Genomic DNA, 17,252 nt, shown 5'->3' with positions numbered 1-17,252 from the left:
CATGCCATGAAGCACAAATGGAAGATGTTGCCTAGAGGCCCACCAGCCACCTGATCAGCATGGATGCACAGCCACAAAGCTATCCAGGGGTCCTGCATAGCTGGCCTCACTCTTCACTAAATACCCCAATCTGGAGAGTGGGCCCCATCTCTCACTAGCAGCAGCTCTTGGGAGAATGGAAGAACGGGTCCTGCACCTCACTCAGGCAGCACAGTGGAGACCGTCTTGTTGGTGGGCTGTGGGTGAGCCAGCCTTGAGGGCATGAATGTGAGTGATCTCACCATGCCATTCATCTGCCATGGGGTGGCACAAGTGCAGAGGTGATGCCCCTACCTCTTGCTATCTCCGACTAGTCAAGAAAGATGTCCACAGGGTCATGAGCTCGGGAGAACTAACCCTGCTCCTCACCAGCTACAGCATTCAAGACAGTGGGTCCATCACTTCACATGAACAGCACAGCAGAGTTGACCCTGGTGGTGGTGGTGGTGGTGGTGGTGGTGGTGGTGGTGGTGGTGGTGGTGGTAGGTGCGCAGGTAAACTGGAGATGAGAGCAAGGAAAGGCAGCCCCACCAATTGTCTGCCATGAGGTGGTGTGGGTGTGAGAGGTAATTCCCCCCTCCTCACCCCTCACCACCTGCAGCAGTGGCAGATCTGGCCCTAGGGTCATGAAATCAGGAAAGCTGGCCTGCCTCTTTCTGGCTGCAGCACACAGGACAGCACAGCCTGAGGTGGCATGGGGTGGCATAGGTGCAGGGATGATGCTGTCCCCTTCCCTCTCCCACCACCTGCAGTAGCAGGTAGAGCTGACCCTGGGATCATGAGAGTAGTGGGAGAGCTAGTTCTACCCCATCACTGGATGTAGCACTGGAGAGCAGACCCTATATCTCACCTGAGCAATACAGTGGAATTGTCCCTGTTGACAAAGGGTGGGCAAACCCCAAGGCTGTGAGAGCAAGAGAGCTGAACTAGCCCCTCATAGGCTGTAGTTCTTGGGAGAGTGGGCATAGAGCCTAGACTGGGCAGCACAGTGGCACTGGCTCTGGAGGTGTGGGTGTGAGTAAGCCGCTCTGAGGGCATGAGAGCAGGAGGGCTCATCCTGCCTGCTGTTGATGGTACCATTGGGTAGTCTAGCCTTAGCAGTGCTGGAGAGCTTGCTTTGGTGGTGCAGGTAAGGACATAGTACAACTTCCACGATGAGATGTTTTCTATGCCTTGTTTGTGTTTTTTTTATTTGGGGTAGGTTTCAAGGATGAGAGGTGGATATGAGGGGACAGGGAGATAACTGAGACTGGGGTGCATGATGTGAAATTCACAAAGAATCAACAAAAAGTTAAAAAAATAAGAAATGGAAGAGAACATTACTACAGATCCATTCAAGATTAAGGACAGTAATGAAATGGTCTCACCAACTCTAGGTCCACAAATTCATATTTAAATTAAGTTGACCAATTCTGAGATACAGTTAGTAAAAATTTATACAGCTCATGGAAGATGAAACAACCTAGTGTTTCATCTATTAAAGAAATGAAATAAATAATTAATAACTTTCAAAACAAAAAGTAACAAGGACAAAATGAGTTCATTGGTGAATAATATCAAATGTTAAGGAATTAAATCAATTCTTTCATAGAAATAGAAGGCTACTTTCCTAACTCAGATCTTGCAGGCAATATTATTGTAAACCAATCGCAAAACCAAAGACATTACAGAAAAAGCAAAACTACAGCCCAACATGTCTCATGAACTTAGACATAAAACCAAATAATGTATTAACAAATAAAATTCAGCAACATACAAAAAGAATTGTGTACCACAACCAAATGGAACTTACCCACTTATGCAAGGGTGGTTAAGTAAAATTTCTCTTACAATCAATGTAAGCTATCAATGAATCTAAAATTTATGTGGAAATGAAAAAGGCTCAGGATAGGGATTATAGTAGTAATGAAAGAGAAATTGATCATGGAAATTTTCCAATGGAGAAAAAATTCCAATGGGGAAGAAACCTACCAAACAGCAATAGAGAACAGTATATCTCAAGCTTTTCCTGATAACTAAAGAGGTAAAATATTTCTTAATTCCTTATGAACCAAGAATCAGCAACTTCTCATAATTTTATATAGCTTTGGCATTAATTTTGAACATAAATTGGACTTTCTCAAATGAGGAGTGAGACAGAATTTGATTCTCTGTATCACCCCAGTCCTCCGTATGATTGACCCAGTCACCTGCTTTCTCTGGCTTCTAATGACCACCTGCCTTGGGTATATGACAATACAACATACTTGACTTGCTTTCTTGATATACACACCCAATACAGTACAGATATACTGTGGTTACCAACTTGGAGTCACTTCACAAAATTGTTCTCTAACCCTATGAATAAATATTTTTCCATAGGGTCTTAGAATGTAGTTCAATTGGTAGAGTACTTGCTTAGTATGCAGAAAGCCCTAGGTGTGATCACCATCCCTGCATAGACTGACAGTGGTGGTGCATACCTATAGTCCAAGCACTTGGGTAATGGAGTAAGGAGGATCAGAAGACTGAGGTCATCTTTGGCTAATTAGAGAGGCATTAAGACAGTCACACGAAAATAATAACCAATAGAGGCCATTGACACACTATATGCTTTGCAAGATGGTTTTGGCTTCAGTTTGTAGCTCCAGTTTAAATTATTTTATATTTAAGACAAAGGCCTAAAATGATTAATCTATATTACAAAGTGTGCAATATCCAATGCATAATTTGAGGCAGCAATAATATAAAGGGTGTGCAATATGAATGACTAGTGTTTATGAGATTAAATTGTTACCTTTTTTAAAGGAAATTGTAACATGTTGGAGGAGGATCTTGTACACTGTGTTTTCAGATGCTGATCTCAGTGCCCTGAAATCTGGTTTCTGTCCTGTCACAGTCATTGTTATGTATGTTGAACCATCTCCTGTATGCATGTGATGTAAGGAATGCTCCCCAATCATTCCTGATTGCCCAATAAAGTTGCTGACGGTCTGGGCTGGGTAGAAAAGAGAAGATGGAGTTGAGGTTCACAGTTGGGGTCTCAGGGTGACCACAAGGAGAGAAGAAGGAGAGGGACAGTGATGGTGAGAAGACAGGAGGTTACTGTGGGGTAACCAAGAGCATGTGGCCAAGAGCAGCTTGCTCTGAGGATTGGCCTGATGAGGCAGAAGCAGCCCAAATGGAACATGTGCACATTTTTGGTATTTTGAATGGGAAGCAGACAAGATGGCTTAGAGGGTTGATATCTGTCCAACTCTAGTGCTTTAAGGCTTATTATAAATCCAAGAAATCTGGGACACTATAAAAACACCAAACCTAAGAATAATAGGAATAGAAGAAGAATAAGACTCCAAGATCCATGGCAAATCATAGAAGAAAACGTCCCCAACCTAAAGAAAGAGATACCTATAAACATACAAGAAGCCTACAGAACTCCAAATAGATTGAAAAAGAAAAGAAACTCTTCCTGCCACATAAGAAAAAGGCCTAGTCAAATATAAAGGCAAACATATCAAAATTACACCTAACTTTTCAACAGAAACTGTGCAAGTCAGAGGGCCTGGACAGATGTTATGCAGACACTAAAAGACCACCATGTCAACCCAGATTACACACAGCAAAAATGTCAATCACCATACATGGAGAAAACAAGATATTCCACCACAAGCCAAGTTCAAACAGTATCTAACCAAAACTCCAAAACTCCAGCTCTACACAAGCTACTACAAGGAAAACTCCAACCCAAGGAGGTTAACAACATCCACAAAACACAGTAGATAAGTAACCCCACATGCAAAACCAAAGTAAAGGAAGAAAGGAATCTCTCTCTCTCTCTCTCTCTCTCTCTCTCTCTCTCTCTCTCTCTCTCTCTCTCTCTCTCTCATCACCAACATCAAAATAATAGGAACTAACAACCACTGGTCATTAATACCTCTCAACATCAATGGCCTCAACTTCCCTAATAAAAAAGACACAGACTAACAGAATGGATGTGACAACAGGATCCATCATTCTGCTGCAAAGAAAAAACACACCTCAGCAATAAAGACAGACATTACCTCAGAGTCGAGGGCTGGAAAAATGCATTCCAAGCAAATGGATCTAAGAAGTAAGCTGGATTAGCTGTTCTAGTACCTAATAAAATAGACTTTCAACTAAAATTAATCAAAACAGATGAGGAAGGACACTTCATACTCATCAAAGGAAAAATATGATGCCTCAATTTGGAACATATATGCCACAAACTCAAAGGCACCCACATTTGAAAATGAAACATTGCTGAAGCTTAAGACAGAATAAATCCCACACACTAATAGTGGAAGACTTCAATACCCCACTCTCACCAATGTACAGATCATCAAAACAGAAACCAAGTGGAGAAATAATGAAACTAATAGACCATCATGAATCATATGGACCTTACTGATATCTACAGATAATTTCAGCCAAATACAACAGAATATACTGTTTTCTTAGCACATCATGGAACCTTCTCCAAAATTGGTCATATACTTGGTCACAAAGCAAACCTCAACAGATACAAGAAGATCAAAATAATCCCTTGCATCTTATAAGACCACCATGGATTAAAGCTGGAATTCAACAACATCAGAAACAACAGAAAGCCTACAAACTTATGGAAACTGAACAACTCAATGACTTCTGGGTCAGGGATGAAATTTTTAAAAATTAAATACTTTGCATGATTCAATGAAAATGAAGGCACAACATGCCCAAACTTATGGAACATGATGAAATCTGTGCTAAGAGCAAAGTTCATAGCACTACATACCTTCATAAAGAAATTGGAGAGATCCCATAGTAACAACATAACAGCACACCTGAAATCTCTAGAACAAAAGGAAATAAACACACCAAAGAGGAGTAGATGACAGGAAATCATCAAACTCAGGGCTAAAAGCAATAAATTAGAAAGAAGGAAAATAATTTAAAAAATCAACAAAACCGAGAGCTGGTTCTATGAAAAAAATCAACAAGATAATCAAACCCTTAGCCAAACTAAACTAAAAGGCAGAGGGAGAATATTCAAATCAACAACATTAGAAATGAAAAGGGAGACATAACAACAGACAATTTTCCTAAAGAATCATCAGGTCTTACTTCAAAAGTCTATATGCCACAAAATTTGAAAATCTAAATGAAACAGACAATTTTCATGATAGATCCCAAAATTGAATCAAAATTGAATCAAGATCAGGTAAACAAATTAAATCATTCTATATCTCCTAAGGAAATAGAAGCAGTCATCAAAAGTCTCACAACAACAACAACAACAATAACAACAACAACAACAACAACAACAACAACAACAACAGACAAGGCCGGATGGATTCAGCACAGAATCCTACCATACCTTCAAAGAAGAGCTAATACCAATATTATTCAAACTATTCCACAAAATAGAAACAAAAGGAATATTACTAAATTCATTCTGTGTGGCTGTACTCACCTTGATATATAAGCCACACAAAGACCCAAAAAAGTAAGGAAATTTCAGACCAATTTCCCTTATAAACATTGATGCAAAAATACTCAATAAAATACTTACAAACAAAATCCAAGAACACATCAAAAATATCATCCACCATGACCAAGTAGGCATAAAGGGGTGGTTCAATATACAGAAATCCATAAGTGTAATCTACAATATAAACACACTGAAAGAAAACACATTATCATCACATTAGATGCTGAAAAAGCATTTAACGAAATCCAACATCCATTCATGTTAAAAAGTCTGGGAGAAATCAGGGACACAAAGCACATACCTAAACACAGGAAAGACAATATACAGCTAGCTTATAGCCAACATCAAATTAAATGAAGAGAAACTTAAATCAATTCCACTGAAATCAGGGACAAGTCAAAGCTGTCCACTCTCTCTGTATCTTTTCAATGTAATATTTGAAGTCCTAGCTAGAGGAATAAGACAACCAAAGGAGATCAAGTGGATACAAATTAGAAAGGAAGGAGTCAAAGTATCACTATTCATGGATGATACGATAGTTTACATCAGTGACCCCAAAAATTCTACCAGGGAGCCCCTACAGCTTGATACACACCTTCAGCAAAGTTGCTGGATACAAAATCAACTCAAAGAAATCAGTAGCCCTCCTTTATACATAAGACAAACAGGCTGAGAAAGAAATTAAGGAAACAACACCCTTAACAATAGCCACAAAAACACCCATAAAGTATCATGGTGTAACTAACCAAGCAAGTGAAAGTCATATGAAAAAACTTCAAGTCTTTTAAGAAAAGTTGAAGAAGATATCAAAAGATGGAAAGATCTCACAAGCTCATGGATTGGTAGGATCAACATAGAAAAATGGCCATCTCACCAAAAGCAATCTATAGAATCAATGCAAATCCCATCAAAATGCCAACACAATTCTTTACAGTTCTTGAGAAAATGATTCTCAACTTCATATGAAAAAACAAAACATGCCAAATAGCTAAGACAATCCTGTACAATAAAAGATCCTCTGGAGGAATCTCCATTCCTGCTCTCAAGCTGTACTATAGAGCAACAGTAATAAAAACTGCATGGCAATGGCATAAGAACAGACTGATGGATCAATGGAATTGAATTAAAGACCCAGAAATAAACCCACATACCTATGGACATTTGGTTTTTGACAAAGAAGCCAAAAGCATACAATGGAAAAAATAATGCATCTTTAACAAATGGTGCTGGTCTAACTGGATTTTTACATGTAGAAAAATGCAAATAGATCCTTATTTATCACACTGCACAAACTCAAGTCAAAGTGGATTAAAGACCTCTTCACAAAACCAGACACACTAAATCTGTTAGAAGAAAAAGTGAAGAAGAACCTTGAACTCATTGGCACAGGAGACAACTTCTTGAACAGAACACCAAGAGCAGAACACCAACAGCCCAGGCTCTAAGATCAACAATTAATAAATGGGACCTCGTGAAACTGAAAAGCTTTTGTAAGGCAAAGGACACTGTGAACAGAACAAAAGGACAGCCTACAGACTGGGAGAAGACCTGCACTAACCCTACATCTAACAGAGGGCTAATATCCAATACATATAAAGAACTCAAGAAATTAAACACTAACACACCAAATAACAAAATCAAAAAATGGCATACAGAGCAAAATAGAGAATATCAAATGGCTGAGAAATACTTAAAGAGGTGCTCAATGTCCTTAATCATTAGAGGAATCCAAATCAAAACAACTCTAAGATTCCATCTTACACCCATCAGAATGGCTAAGACCAAAAACTCAACTGACAGCACATGCTGGTGAGGATGTAGAGAAAGGGGAACACTCCTCCATTGCATGTGGGGATGCAAACTTGTACAACCACTTTGGAAATCATTCTGGCGCTTTCTCAGGATATTGGGAATAATTCTACCTAAAGACCCAGCCATACCACTCCTGGGAATATACACAAAAGATGCTCCAACATACAATAAGGACATTTTCTAAACTATGTTCATAGCAGCTTTATTCATAATTGCCAGAATCTGGAAACAATCTACATGTTCCTCCACTGAATAATGGATAAAGAAACTGTGGATCATTTACACAATGGAATATTACTCAGCTATTAAGAACAAGGAAATCTTGACATCTGCAGGCAAATGGATGGAAACAGAAAATATCATCCTGAGTGAGGTAACCCAAACCCAGAAAGACTGGCATCATATATACTCACTTATAAGTGAATATTAGCTACATAATACAGGATAACCACACTACAATACACAGACCTAAAGAAGCTAAGTTATAAGGAGGACACCAGGGAGGATGCTTAATTCTCATTCAGAAGGGCAAATAGAATAGACACCAGAAAGTGCTTGAAGAGATGGAACAGGACAGAAGCCTACCATAGAGGTCCTCTGAAAGACTCCACCTAGCAAGGGATAGAAGCAGATGCTGAGAATCACAGCCAAACTTTGGCGTGGAATGCAGGGTGTCTTATGGAAGAGTTGGGGGGTAGAATGACCTGGAGGGGACAGGAGCTCCACAAGGAGACCAATGGAACCAACAAATCTGGGTGGTGATAGTGCTGCTGCAGAGACTGATACACCAACCAAGGACCATGCATGGTGAGGACCTAGACGCTCTACTCAGATGGAGTTGATAGGTAGCATAGTCTCCTTGTGGGTCCCATAATATAGGGGAGCAGGGGCTACCTCTCACATGGACTCTAGTACCCACTTGTTGATCACTTTCTCCTGGCATGGTGGCCTTAGCTGGCCACAGAGGAAGAGGATGCAGGCAGTCTAGATGAGAATTGATGGGCTGGGGTTAGATGATAGGGGAAGAGGGCTCCCCTTTCTGAGGACTAGGGGAAGAGAGAATAAGGGAATGAGAGTAGCATCAGTAGGAGATGAGGGAAGTGGGTACAATTGGGGTATAAAATGAATAAATAAAAAGAAATAGAAATAAGAAAAATAAAATAAATAAGGTTTAAAAAAGTATAAATGAGTGGTGGAGACATGGCTCAGATGATAGAGCACATGGCTGATACAGTAAAAAGCTCTAGGTTCAATCTCCAGTACTGCAAAAAGGAGGGCAGAAGATCACAAGATGACAGAATAGAGAGCGACAGGACTTTCCTATATCCCCACAAATTTGTAGGGAATACCCGATACATGAATGCAGACAGAGGCTTGAGACTAGAAAAGTAAGAGAGGGTCACAGTAAATAGTAGACTGGAAGAAAATAGACTAAGATCCAGAAATATTAAAGGTTCACTTTACAAAAGAAACAAAAGGCCAACTTAGAGCACTGAATCGAGCAGAAGGAAGAAAACATTTGGCAGTTTCAAATAGAAGAAAGGAGGACAGTGTTAAGAAGCAAATTCTGAAAGAACAGTGCTTTATTTGGAAGATCTTTGTGGCACCTGGGATCCTTGGATGTGACCTGTGACCTGTCTCTCTTGGTCCTAAGCTGGACTAAAGGAAGGAACTGTTCCCAAGAAAAACTCTATCACTAAATTGTTCTTCTAAAAAGAGCAGAAAATTGAACATTACTGTATCTCCAAACCCAGCCCCCCCTTTACCAACCAGGCAAGTTATATCACTAACAACTACACTAACATGAGACCTGGAGTAGGCAAAACTAACACAGACTTGTGAACACCAACAAGTTAGATTTGAATTATTGATGGGGAAACACCCAGGGTTCTGGTAAAATAAGAGCAGCCACCTTCAAATCTAAATATTAGGGCAGACAGCTCTCTCCATTTCTGCCTTAGAACATCGGACACTGGAAATATGTGTGGAAACTGTGACCATCCAGTGCACCAGAGAAAATGCTGTGGGGCATTTTTTTAATGGTGCCATTGTGGATGGCACCATTCCTAGTCAGGGGAGTATAAGAAAGTACGTTGAGCAAACCAGGGGAAGCAAGTTAGTAAACAGAACTCCATAGCCTTTGTATCAATTCCATCCTTGAGGTCCTGTCCCAGCTTCCTCAATGAGAGACTACAAGACGTAAGATGAAATAACCCTTTTCTTTCCTATGTTGCCTTTGGTCATGTTGTCTTATCACAGCAATAGAAAATGACTAAGGCAGAAACTGGTAACAGGATTGAGTTACTACTTTTGGGAAGATCATGTAAGGACATTGAAACTTTGACCTAGAGAAGCCATTGAGTATCCAATGTTTAATTAGATGTTGTGGGAACTGAACTTAGAAGACAATGCTGATCACAAAACAGGCAATGGAGGCCTGGCTTTAGAAATTCCAGGGCAAAGTTTGAAAGCCCATTAAAGTCTGTCTTGGCCATTTCATTACACACATACACATGCAGGCATGCACGCACACATGAACGCACACACACATGCATGCATAGGCACACACACACACAAGCAGCATGCACATTTATATATGGAGAAAATTTTACATACATATTTATATATTGAAAAAGATATATAAGATACCTACACATACACATGACACCTCCAAGACATAGTAAAAATGTTAAAACTATGAAAAAAACCCAAAATATATAAGAGAAAAAAATCAGCTCACCTGCAAAGACAAACACAATAGAATAACATCATTTTTCATCACTAGGAAAAAGCCAGAAATGTATGAAATAAAGTATTTCAAGTTGTGAAGCTGACAACAAAGATTACTACATCCAACAGAGATATCTTTTAAAATTGACAGAAAAATAAAGACATCTCAGGTCAAGAGCAAACTAAAATAATTGATAGCCACTAAGCCAGTTGTACAGACAATACTTAAAAGACTATACTATACACAGAGCACAAAAATAATGAATTCATGAGAAAAATAGATTGACAAATGAGAACTAAGGAAGAATTCATTAGCGTAACATGTGAAAATAGCAAACCCAAATATTAATAGAGTAGAAATAAGTGAGCAAATAGTAATTCAAAGAACAGTAAAACAGCCAATACAATTGCAGGAATTAATAAACATCTGTCTTAGTTACTATTTTTCATTGCTGTGATAAGACCAAGGCAGCTTATGAAAAGTTTTTTGACTCATAGTTGCAGAAGGTACCAATTTCCGTCTTATTTATTCATTTATTATTTTAATTTTTGCTGCTGTGGTAAGACATGACAACCAAGGAGAGTTCTAAAATGAAGTGTTAATTTGAGACTTAACACTTTAGAGGATGAGTTCATGACTGATTCGGAGGGGAGCATGGCAACAGGCAGACAGGTATGGCTGTGGATAAGAAGCTCAGAGTATACATCTTGATCCATAAGCAAAGAGCTAACTGGCATTGTTCAGATCCTGCTCCCAGTGACATATCTGCTCTAACAAGATAACACCTCCTAATCCCATACAATCCCAATAATTGGAGGCCAAGTAATTAAATATATGACCCTATGGGGCCATTCTCATTCAATCCACCCATACATCTCTCTATAATAATCTTAAATGTAAATGGTCCCAACTTATTCAAAAGATGCAACTGACTAAATTAAAGAAGAGCTAGAACTCACTATTGTGTTCAAGAATCACACCTCATAGACAAAAACACCCACAGAATGAGAGTCAAGAGAAGAAAGTCACTCGGTCAAACAAATGGAAGCCAAACCAAAAGTGATGTAAAGAAAAATGAGAACAAAAAGGGAAAAAATATAATGTGTGTGCATGTATGTTTATGTGTTTGGGGCTTTCAATTTCATAAAATATACACTAATTAACATAACAATTCTTATAGTAGTTGTGATGAATTTCGGTTTCCATTTTCATGTTTTGATAGGTCCCACAAAACTAAAATTTGGGAGATGCTGTGAAACCAATGCTAAAAGGGAAATATGAACTAACAGATTAAAAATAAATTTCTCATCTATAGTCTAACTTTTTATATTAAACAAATAGCTAAAAAGAAAAAAAGAGAAACAACAAAAAACTAGAATAACAAGAAAAATAAAGATTGTAACAGAAGATTAAAAAATTAGAGGCTGGGGCTAAAAAGTTGGATCAGCAGTTAAGAACATTTGTTGAACTCTCCCAGCTTCAGTTCCCAGCAACCACATGGCAGCTCATGGCTGTCTATAAGTGCAGTCCCAGAGAATGAGATGCCTTCTTCTGGTCTCTGCAAATACCAGGCATCATACACATGGTACACACACACACACACACACACACACACACACACACACACACACACACACTAACTCATACATGTAAAAATAAATTTATAAAATTATAGGCTCTCAAAAAAAATTAAAGGCTCTCAAAGAAATCAAGAGTTAGTTCTTTAAAACAGTTAACAAAATTACCAAGTGTTTAGTGGTACTAATAAAAAAAGAGAACAGACATAAGTAGTTAAAATAAAAAATGAAAGAAAAGACATGATAAATGATTTCATAAAAATTAAATAGATAATATAAGATTATAAATAACTTGGTATCAACTCTTTGATACGTAAATATACCTAGAACCAAACTTTCTCCTAAGAGTGGATCATGAAGAAAGAATGTGGCAGAGCACTCTAGTAATTACAGCAGAGAATGCATTAGCAATTCAAACACTCCTGTTAAGGAAAAAAAGACAGAACCAGTCATGAATTCCACCAAACATTTAGATAAAATTAACATGGATTCCCCTCGAACTCTGAAAAAAAATGAAGAAGAGCAAACATTTTCAAACTCATTTTATGAAGTAAGAATCATAAAGCCAGACAAAACCACTAGTGAGTTGCTTATGTTCCAATGGATAGTTCCAAACCTATGGCCACATGAGTGGCTCTGCTTATACATAGTGGATCAAGATAGAATTCTAAACAACAACAACAATGCTAGTGAATAGAATCCAACAACATATATATACTATAGCCAAGTGGAAACTGTTAGTGTGTGAAAGTGGATTATAAAAAAAGCCATCATAGATGCCATTCACGAATAAAATGGAGTGAGGAGATCACAAAGAAACCATTCTGGTTGAAAAAATACAAGTTTCAAAATTGTAGCACATGTCCAACTCCCAAAGTACAGAAACATAACGCTCATCTTGAAATTATATATTCTCTGTTTCTGAAACTTCAGATCCAACCAACCACAAATTGGAAACATTTGAAAAAACGTTTTTGTATTTAACATGAACAGAATTTTACTCATATTATCCCTCAAACATTACAATATGCTAACCATTTACATAGTATTTCTAGCATATTTCGTGCTATTAATAATCTAGAAAAATATCTCCTTTTGGTGCAAGCAGCTAGGACCCCAACTCCTTGCAAGCGCGTTACTACAGTGGTTGTGCTTGCTTTCTGCCAATCCATCCACCACTGCTCCTCTGAGGAACATGACTCCTGACAGGTACCACGAGTCTCATTAGAATAAAACCAAGGAGCCGTGCAGTGAGAGCAAAAGACACAAGTCAGAACATGGCTAGTGATCAGACCTGAGCTAAGAAACCAGGTCCTCATTTCTGTCTGCTTGAGCGCCACCATGTGGTTTAAAGAGGCATGGAGGACTGCTCCTGGGGAAGAGGCTGTGGTTCCAGGAAGCCATCTAGTGGAAAGGAAACTGGTTGTTTGTTCTTGTTGTCCAGTGTGTTTCAGCTCTTTACGCTATGGTCGTTCTGTTCAGAAAGTCTTTTCCTGTGCCAACGAGTTCAGGACTATCCTTCACTTTCTCTTCTATCAGGTTCAGTGTATATGGCCTTATGTTGAGGTCTTTGACCCAGAAAAGCCATGGGTGCCAGGATGACCAACAAGGGAGAAAGAAGAAAAAGAAAAAGTGCGAAGGGAAGATTATTGGACGACAGAAATAATGACTGCCTTCAAAATAAAATGCCACCTTAGGAGTCAAACAGCTCCTGTGGGTTCCTTGGGACATGACGCAATGTACAACAGTGTCAAGCATAACTCGGGCCAAGGGACAGAGCAGGAAGACTTGACTTGCTTCTTCTTCCCTCTGCATTTCCCTGATATTCCCTTCCCTTCCCTTTCCTTCCTTGCCCAGGCCCTCCCTTCTCTCCCTCTTTCATAGTGATCCATCCGTCCATCCGTCCATCCATCCTTCCTTCCTTCCTTCCATAGTTAGTCCTTCATCGGACACTCGCTCACCACTGGAGCCAGGAGCATGCCTGTCTTAGTTAGGCTTTCTTTTGCTGTGAAGGGACACCTGGACCATGGCAACGCTTGTAAAGGAAAACATTTGATTGGGGCTGGCTTACAGTGCCGGGATTTAGTCCATTATCACCATGGTGGGAACCATGGCAGCATCCAGGCAGACATGGTGCTGGAGGAGAGTTCTATATCTTGCTACAAAGGCATCAGAAAGGAGGGTGTGTGCCACACTGGGTATAGTTTGAGCATAGAAGGCCTCAAAGCCCACCTCCACAGTGACACACGTCCTTCAGCAAAGCCACACCTACCCAAACAAGGCCACACTTCCTAATAGTTCCACCCCTCATGAGCCATTTTATTTTTATTTTTTAAAAAGTTTATTATAATTTATTCAGATTATATCCCGATTGTTGTCCCCTTACTTGTAAATTCCCGTTCCCTCCCTCTCTTCCACCCTATTCCCCTCTCCTACACCCCTGACAGAAGGGGACCTCCTCCCCGACCATATGACCACAGCCTATCAGGTCTCATCTAGATAGCCTGCTTTCCTTTCCTCTGTGTCCCACCAGGGCTCCCGATCAAGAGGAAGTGATCAAATTGGGGGCACCAGAGTTCATGTCAGAGGCAGTCCCCCCTCTCCTGGCAACTGTGGAGAATGCGCTGTCCATTGGCTGGATCTGAACAGTGGGTCTAGGTTTTTTGTATGCATTGTGCTTGCTTGGTGCAGCAGTTTGTGCAGGTCCCCGGAGCCAGATCCGCCAGCCTTGATGGTCTTCTTGTGGGGCTCCTGGACCCTCTGGGTCCTTCTGCCCCCTGTGCCTCCATACTACTCTCAGCGCTCCACCTGGAGTCCAGCAGCAAGTCCCAGCATCTGTCCCAATACAATGCTCTGCTGGGTGGAGTCTCTCGGAGGACCTCTATGTTGGGCTAATATCCACTTGTAAGTGAGTATATATCATGCGTGTCTTTCTAGGTCTGGGTTACCTCACTCAGGGCTATCATTTCTAGTTCCATCCATTTGCCTGCAAATTTCAAGATTTCTTTGTTTTTAAACCACCACAGTGCCTGTATCTGAAACAAGGGTGAACGCATCCCCCAGGGAAACCGAGCAGCAGTTGAGTAGGAGGGTATCAGAAAGGACTGCAATGTTTGAGTCAAGTTGGACTTCACTTGGGATGGGATGCTGTTAAGGAGAAGGGAGATCCTATGAATGAGTATCTTAGTAAAATTTAAATATGTATTCAATTTTTATGTGTATGATGTGCATATGTCTTGCCTTCATGTACATATGAAAGCCTGGTACCCTCAGAAACCAGAGGAGGGCGTCAAATCCTCTGGAACTGGAGTTACAAGCAGTTGTGAGCAGTTACGTGGGTGCTGGGGACCAAACCTGGATCCCCTATGAGAATAGCAAACGCCTTTAACTGCTTAGCCACCTCCCAAGCCCTTCGTGGTTACTTTTACTTAGCAGGAAGGAAGAAGACCTGCAGGCTAGAGCTGCCAATGAGAAAAAAACAGTAGTCACTAATACTGGCTGAGCGAAGGGGATGTTTGTAATTTTGTGGTTTTGTTATGTGTTTGTTTAACATGAGCACTCTTTGTGATTGCTTGGTTTCATCAGAAAAAACATGTCTTACTTAAGCTATAACAATGGCCCTACGTGTCAGACCAGTTGCCAAGGATGCTTTCCTCTTTCTTTGGCCTCTATTGGAAAGATAAGGTTAGAATACAGGGCAGCAATCCATGATGTCCACACATATATACGTACTCCTAACTATAGCCCACTCAGTTCATAAACTGTTACTTGACTCCAGGGCTATAGATTACACTCCGGACACTCTGCTTGTATTATGGCTGGGCCCTTGTGTAAAAGCCAAACATTACAAAAGTTTAAAAACGTACATCAATTTTACAGAGGTTCCTGTACAGCCAGAAAAAAATGTCTAAATACAGAAACATTCAGATACACAAACACAGTAGAGTGTGAAAGTATGGATGCTTTACAGGTCTATAGACCCTGGCAATTATGTAATACTGCAAGAATAGCCCATGTTTACTAACTTCCAAAAGGATAGAAATAAAAAAGAAGCTGCCTCCTCTACTGAATTAAGTCAACCGTCTTATGAAAACAGTAAAAAACAAAAACAAAAACAAAAAAACAAAAACAAAAATAAAACCAGGCCTCCATATGAAGACTTACTTACTTCTTGTTTTTGAGGTGACTCTCGAAGAAAAATTTGGTGTCATATGTTGAAACAGCTGTAGAAAGACCATAGCCAATTAAAATCTTCTCTAGTGACATCATACAAATTAGGGATAAGTTTGCTTCTTAACTCTGCAATGGGAAGAAAAGAAATAAAGAGATGCTTATCCGGGAAGCAATGCAGTTTTAGATGGCATGTCGCCATGAGACCAATATGGTACCAGGATGGCACCTGTGCATCTTGGTACCAGTTTGGCGGGAGGCCAATTATCTCTAGTTGAGGAGTTGTGTACGTGTGTGTGAGAGAGGAGGGGGCATTAGAAACAATGAATTCGCCTTTCTGCTGGATTCTGGCTGCTTGCTGCCAAAATGGGCAAGTTCATGAAAGCCGGGAAAGTGGTGCTGGTCCTGGCTGGATGCTACTCCGCACACAAAGCCATCACATCGTGAAGAACATCAATGTTGGCACCTCAGACTGCCCTCACAGTCATGCCCTGGTGGCTGATGGCACCATAGACTGCCCTTACAGCCATGCCCTGGTGGCTGGAATTGACCGCTATCCCCGAAAAGTGACAGCTGTCATGGGCAAGAAGAAAATCGCCAAGAGGTCAAAGGTCAAGTCCTTTGTGAAAGTTTATAACCACAATCACCTCATGGCCACCAGGTACTCTGTGGATATCCCCTTGGACAAGACTGTTGTCAACAAGGATGTCTTTAGAGACACAGCCCTGAAACGCAAGGCCCAGCGGGAGGCCAAGGTCAAGTTTGAGGAACGATACAAGACAGGGAAGAACAAATGGTTTTTCCAGAAGCTTCGCTCTTAGGTATATTTTCATTTCCATCATTAAAAATTAAAAAAAAAAAAAAAAGAAACAATGGATTCTGGGTGAGGAAAAGTGAACAGATTAGTTTTCAGATCATAAACACAAGACTGAAGAAGTCTGGATAAGACTTTTTTCAGTGCTACTTGAGCAACAACAGTCTAAGGGACACTCCTGGGGAGTCCTTCCAAGCGCCCCAAGTACCAGTGGCTCCTTGAGGACAGAAGTGACCTGGTGTTTGCCTCTTCCACCAAACTGACTATTTTATCTTGGGGACAAACGCCACTCAGGACACTAGCTGCCTACGCATAGCTGTTAGAGGCTGGAAGAGCATTTGACACACAACAACACAATTATGGTTTCAAAACCAAAGAAATCGTAAGGAACCTTCATCCTAGGAAAAGAAAATGGAAGCAGTGTTGAAGAGAGTCAACAATACTGCACCTGAGTTCTGAGTGAATTTCCCCCAAGTCATGAGTCAGATGCACCACCAACATGCAGAGAGACCTGAGGGGTCTCATATGTGCACTCTGTTATTGAGGGCAGTGCAATGAGAGCTTCCGCTGACTCTTGGGAAACTCCCTTTGTGCGAATTGCTTTTACACAAGGTCAGCAGAAGGCCGTGTGTAGTTTTG

General features: G+C 40.4%; 1 pseudogene; it reads left to right on the top strand.

The window, feature by feature from the left end:
* Positions 1-16,162: 16,162 nt before the first annotated feature.
* LOC127184552 (60S ribosomal protein L27-like) lies at positions 16,163-16,608 on the top strand (annotated as a pseudogene).
* The last annotated feature ends 644 nt before the right edge of the window (positions 16,609-17,252 follow it).

Source organism: Acomys russatus, chromosome X, assembly GCF_903995435.1.
Source record: "Acomys russatus chromosome X, mAcoRus1.1, whole genome shotgun sequence".
Taxonomy (NCBI): domain Eukaryota; kingdom Metazoa; phylum Chordata; class Mammalia; order Rodentia; family Muridae; genus Acomys; species Acomys russatus.
This window is presented reverse-complemented; position numbering and strand designations above follow the sequence as displayed.